Source organism: Macaca nemestrina, chromosome 6, assembly GCF_043159975.1.
Source record: "Macaca nemestrina isolate mMacNem1 chromosome 6, mMacNem.hap1, whole genome shotgun sequence".
NCBI lineage: Eukaryota > Metazoa > Chordata > Mammalia > Primates > Cercopithecidae > Macaca > Macaca nemestrina.
This window is the reverse complement of record NC_092130.1, coordinates 107,705,313-107,711,312: the sequence shown is the minus strand read 5'-3', so window position 1 is coordinate 107,711,312 and position 6,000 is coordinate 107,705,313. Positions and strand designations below refer to the sequence as shown.

The window sequence follows — 6,000 nt, the reverse complement described above, 5'->3', positions numbered from 1 at the left end:
CTCCTGCCTGCATGGTTTGGTTTCTTAGTCTTGGCTGTCTATTTGCATTTTGCCTTTATATAAAGGGCTTCTATATGTTTTTTCCCTCTATTTGAGACAAGCCTTTCTCATTTTTATAGAAGTAGCTATAATATTTGAGGTGTATGATATAGCATTAAGAGAGAAGAAAGTAAACTAGTTTAATAAGCAGAGCTACTAATAACTTCCCAGTGACTTGGGAATTTATCCTTTTCTCCCAACTCCCATGGTCATGCCAGGAGTCACCGCCACATAACAATGATGGTGACTGATGGTATGGCAGTGCCCTCTGGGGCCAATCCATGACACACAAACTCAGCTCAATACTGCTTCACTTGCGCTAAATGCAGCCTCTGAGACTGGAGTTTGGCTCTGCTCCAAGGCCCCTTTCTGGCTTCTGTCCTGGAGTTTTTATATATGATCTGCAGGTGTTACTGATATAATTTGTCCAGGAGTTATATATGATGTCATGCTTACTAACCTAGATTTTCCTGTGGTCAGTATAGTATAGGAGAAAACTGTAGAAATGATATTACTGATGATTACATAATAAAATAGCATCCTAGAAATAGCTTTGTGTGCCTGTTCCTGAAATGAGAGCATATGGTTATCACTAATTTAGAGTTGCCTTTGAGAATTAATTTAATTTGGAATAAGAGATCCAGGCAGTATTTAGCATCAAACATATGATTGTAATTTTAGAATTATGAAGAGAGAAGGTTCTACCTCAGTGCATTTTAGAGTTAAGATGCTTTAGAGAAGATAGAGGAGGTTCTTGACTTGAGATGGTCTGAGATGAGCAGACGTTATGGATTGAAATTAAGGATGGGTCTTAATAACTGAATGAAAACATGTTTTTCTTGGTCATTGTGTTGACTTGTGAAATTTATTCCAAGCACTGCGAACATCTACTGTCTCCACTTTTCTATCCTAAAACCAATCTAGGTGGTGAATGGAATATACTAGGGCAAGTGTCAGTAAAGAAGAGTGACTTCTGGGAATATAATATGACTTCATGTTACAATGACTAGAAAATGGCTTCACTTGGGGGTTTCAATGTATTTAGGTTTATAATTTAAATATATGAAAAGAAAATTAGAAAAAAAAAACCCTTCGTGTATATTTTAACACCATGTGCTTTCATGATTTGCTTATAACCAAACAGAAACATGAGGAGAAAAGGGTCTTTGGGATCCTTGGAGTTAATAATATTTGTGGCAACTCCCATCTTTGTTACATAATATCTTCTTCCCTTCCAAAGAACTATGAGAAGTCTGGTAAAAAAATTCAGGAAAGCTGAATTAAATGAAATGTTCTAGAAAATGAGCCAGGACATTAGACTGGATGTGGATGCTTTCTGTCCCTAAAATATCTCATCCTTGTTTTTACTTCTCTTGTTCTCCAGCTAACTTGTAGACAAAAAATATTTCCTTATACAAATTGTTTTTTTACTCAAAATAATTTGGATGTTCTCAGTTGTAGCAGTAATAATGAAGTTTCAAATATGTAATATATATTGAGCATCTTCTATATGTTAGATATTATTATTTTACATATATGATTTTGAATTCTTAGCAAATCTTAGGTTAGTTAGTGTTTTTCCTGTTTTACAGATTTGAGAAAGCCGAAGCGCACAGAGGTTATTGTGCTCAGGTTTGTACAGATGGTAAGTGATAAAGTAGAGATCTGAATACAGGTCTGATTGGTTCTACATCTGTGCTGTTTCCATTACACCTTACTGCCTTTCTTAGTAACATACAATACTCATTTGTTTACAGTAAACAAGCATACCACACTCTCTCAGTTAATCCAATAATAATACTGCAGAAGCTATTTCTGCCTTGTAGTAGAGAAATTAAGAAATCGAAGTCCAGGAAATGGAGGGATGTTCCCAAGTTTACTCAACTAGAAAGGAACACAATTTGGATCTGAATTCAAATCATCAGGATTCTCATCTCCGATGCTTCAAACTTAGCTTGGCCCGCAAGACTGCAGATTGGCAGGCAACTTTAGATAATGCAATTTCCAAGTAGTAAATGTTGCTGCTCTTTCAAAAGTAATCAGAACAATTAAAAGGAGAAACCACTTAGCAAATACCTACTTGCTGACCTTTTTCTTCACTTTGTAGTCAGTTGAATTTAAGTTTAATTTAGTGTTTGCCTCCAATCAAAGAATTACACTGAGTGTCTTTTTAAGAAAGGTTTTCTCTCAAAGGCTACATTCCTATAGCAAAGATGCAAACAAGAACACAGAAAAATTTATGACTGTAAAAGAAAATAAAAAGTCTCAGGATGTACTGTGTAAAATCTGGAATAAACACATCTGAGTCTGGCAACTCAACTCCTGGGAGTAGGCGACACAACTACACAGGCCGATAACTGCAGGGATCAATATTTACTGGTCAGATGACAGTGGTGTGTGCAGTAAAAGCTGTTCTGGATGATTAACTCAGCTGATTAGCACAGCCATAGATGTTTTACTGAGAAGGAATATTTGTTGTATGCCCAGATTCCTCTTAATACAATTGTTGGTAATTGCAACGTGTGTGTGAGTGTGTGTAGGACAGAGGGAGGGAGAAAGGAAATGAACAGAGTGGAACTATCAGGTTCCACAGGTTCAGCAAGACCTCCTAAAGAAGATAATGTATATTATTTGCCTTTGATTTTAATTTTCATTCTTTCCTCAATTTGCTGAAAATGTAAAGCCATTGTTGACTTACAAGTTGTAAAAGTCAATCATTATTTTGCTTGATTTCTTTGTAGCTTTTCGAGCTTGTTGATCATACGTTCACCTTTTGACAAAATGCTTTTCTCTTGGCTCCTTGACATCCTATTTCTTCACTCATAATATCATTTACGGGCTATATTAATCTATGTTTTCCTTACAGGTTCCCATTTCCCCCCAAATAAGTCAATAATATAAAACCAACTGTACATTTAAAACACAAATAAATCTAAATATCAATTGAAGTAATAAAAGTGAATGAAATTCCTATTGAAAGACACAGACTCCCAAAATAAAATAAAACAAAAACATTAAAAGTACAAGGAAGGGCAGAGTTGTATTAGGGACATGCTAACAAAAAGTAGAAATTGTTATACTAGCATAAAAAAGATTTAAGGTAGAAATTATTACCAAACACTAGGAAGGTTATATTTCTATATTGACTGAGGATTAAATTTATGATGAAAATATACTTTCCACTAACAAATACATTTTTATATATTTGCTTGCTTGTTGTATTGACTGACTACCTGATTAGAATGTAAGCTTTGCAAGGCAAGGAACATTGTTAGAAATAAAGGAGAAGTTGCTGAACACAATGAAACCCAACTATAGTGAAGATTTTAACTGTCTTTGATGGGGTACCTGAAAGTCAAACAAAATGCAAAGAGATAAAGGGGCTGGATAATATAATTAACAAAATTGGTTTATCAGATGTATGTTGAATGATGTCTTTTGCAACATAAAATTAAATAATTATTGAACGAACACTTACTATAAACACCTGCTAGTTGAAATAACAAGACACTCTTGATTCTTAATATGCCAGGGAATCTGGCCTAGTTTGGAGGACATTGGAATCTTTTTTTCTGAGGAAATGGCTTTTAATATGAGACCTGGAGCATGCGTTGACACTTGAGTGAATGGTGAGAGAACATCTTTAAGAATGGGGAATAATGTGTGCAAAATATCAACATGAAAAGATGTATCTTGACGTAAATGTCTATAAACTCAGAGAAATAGCGGGAATGCTGAACACCAAATTGTCAGTACCAATTACCTTGAAATAAAAGATGCTTTCATTTACTATCCTATATAATTGTTTAAATGGTAAGATTATGGTGAGTATAAGCACTATTCAAAGTAAACAAACAAAGTCTACTGAATGCAATTTTTTTTTTTTTTTTTTGAGACGTCTTGCTCTGTCACCCAGGCTGGAGTGCAGTGGCACGATCTCGGCTCACTGCAACCTCCACCTCCGGGATTCAAGCAATTCTCCTGCCTCAGCCTCCTGAGTAGCTGGGATTACAGGCACATGCTACCACCCCCGGCTAATTTTTTGTATTTTTAGTAGAGACGGGGTTTCACTGTGTTAGCCAGGATGGTCTTGATCTCCTGTCCTCGTGATCTGCCTCCCAAAGTGCTGGGATTACAGGCGCAAGCCACTGTGCCTGGCCCTGAATGCAATATTGATTGAGGATTAAATTTATGATGAAAATATTATCATGTAAAATATACATCAGCATACAAACTCAGGAGTGAAGACAGGTGAAAAATTCAGGTGAAGGTCAAGTTAATGAAAGGTGTCCATTTCAGAAGCTTTGATCTAGGGTGCTCCTCAAAAGTGGTTCTCTAAATTTAACAGGAATGCAGATCATCCAGGAATTGTATTAACATGCAGATTAGGATTTGACAGGTCTTGTGCTGTGGCTTGAGGATCTGCATTATTAACAAGCTCCCAGCTGATGCCAATGCTGCTGGTGGTACAAGAACCACAACCTTAAGGATGAAAGTTCCAGGTAATTATACTAGGCTGCCAGAATTGAGAACCACTGAGCTAGAATAGTGTTATTTTGTCTTTCTTTTCCTGTGCCTCTTTCCTATCTGTCAAACTATTTCTCCTCCTCTAAGTCTCAACTCATGGAAGGCTTTCAGATCGGTCAGGCCTGGACATTCTCCAATTGTGTTCCTCCAATGTGTCCCAATAGCAGAGTTTCTCAAACTAATGAGCAAAAATTCCTCAGGTCATTATCAGACATGCAGCTTCCTGAGCCCAGCTCCAGAAGATAAGAATTAACTTGGTCTAGGGTGGAAATCCAGATACAAGCTTCCAGGAAGATTCTGAGATAGCTGGTTCTGGAACTTAATTTAGAAATGTGTTCTTTCTATTCTATCATCAAGTATGGTGCTCCATAGATATTTGGTATATAAGTGAGTGTATGTTCCCTTCCTCCTTTTACTTTGTGACTATAAAAGTTATAAATGCCTCATATAGAAAACATGTAGATACTAAAAAGTATGGAAAAATAGAAAAAAGTGACTGGTCATCCTACCACTGAAAGGCCAACATTTTCTGAAGTTTAACATATTTCTTTCAGATCCTTTTTCCTGAACATTTTGTTTCACTTGGCTTAGAACACATCGTGTATGTATTCTACCCTAAATACTTTTTGGCAATAGAAAAGATAAAGATATTTTTTGTAGCATCGCTCAGTTAAATGTATTGTTTCAAATGCTAAGTTGGACAGTCTTTCACACTTTTGCTTTTCTATGATTGACTCATTCTTTGACAGTAATTTACCAATAAATAAATAAATACAAAAAACATTATTCCTTGAATTTGGGGATCCTGTATTTCATCTTCTCAATTCATGTTTTATCTCGTTAAAGATCATTCCAGATAGAAACAATTTCTCATTTTCCAGAAATTTGCAACAGAAAGATTTCCAGAAGTAGCCATTTTTTTCCTACATAGTTAAATCACCATGATTTTTACATGTTAATTAAGACTTACGTGTTGCCTTTTTGACCTCTACCAAAAAACTGTGTCAAGATGTTGACATTTGCACAGCAGAATTATAAGGCAGGTGCTTGCATACTGAGTACCCTAGAACTACTTCTTTTGTCCTTGAAAAACCCAGCCAAAGGCATCATCTCACTTTTATCTCCACAAATCATGTTGTCTTCAAAAAGTTAGCAAAGCACAGAGAACAGGTGAGATGTAATTCTTTTCCTGCCAGCAATGTTGTATTTTATTTCTGTTACCTTTAAAAATAGTATATTAGACAACTTATCTCCTTATCCCTTTTCTTTTCCTTAGAGATAAACATAATTCACCTATTACTCTCCCTATTATATGCAGAGATAGGTTCAAAAGTTTTTTGTATTTTGAACTTATGAACAAATGCTGTTAATTGATAGAAAAGTACAAGTTTGTTCCCTAAAAGAGACTTTTAATTTAATAATAATCTAGCCCTA

At 35.5% G+C, this 6,000-nt stretch overlaps 1 long non-coding RNA gene across 2 annotated transcripts in view; it reads left to right on the top strand.

Moving 5' to 3' along the window:
- Nucleotides 1-691: 691 nt before the first annotated feature.
- Nucleotides 692-6,000, top strand: part of LOC139363862 (uncharacterized) — a 120,467-nt gene continuing 115,158 nt past the window's right edge. For both annotated transcript variants that reach the window (XR_011624954.1, XR_011624953.1), the window contains exon 1: nucleotides 692-1,684. This is a non-coding gene — a long non-coding RNA (uncharacterized lncRNA). The remainder of the gene's footprint in view (nucleotides 1,685-6,000) is intronic.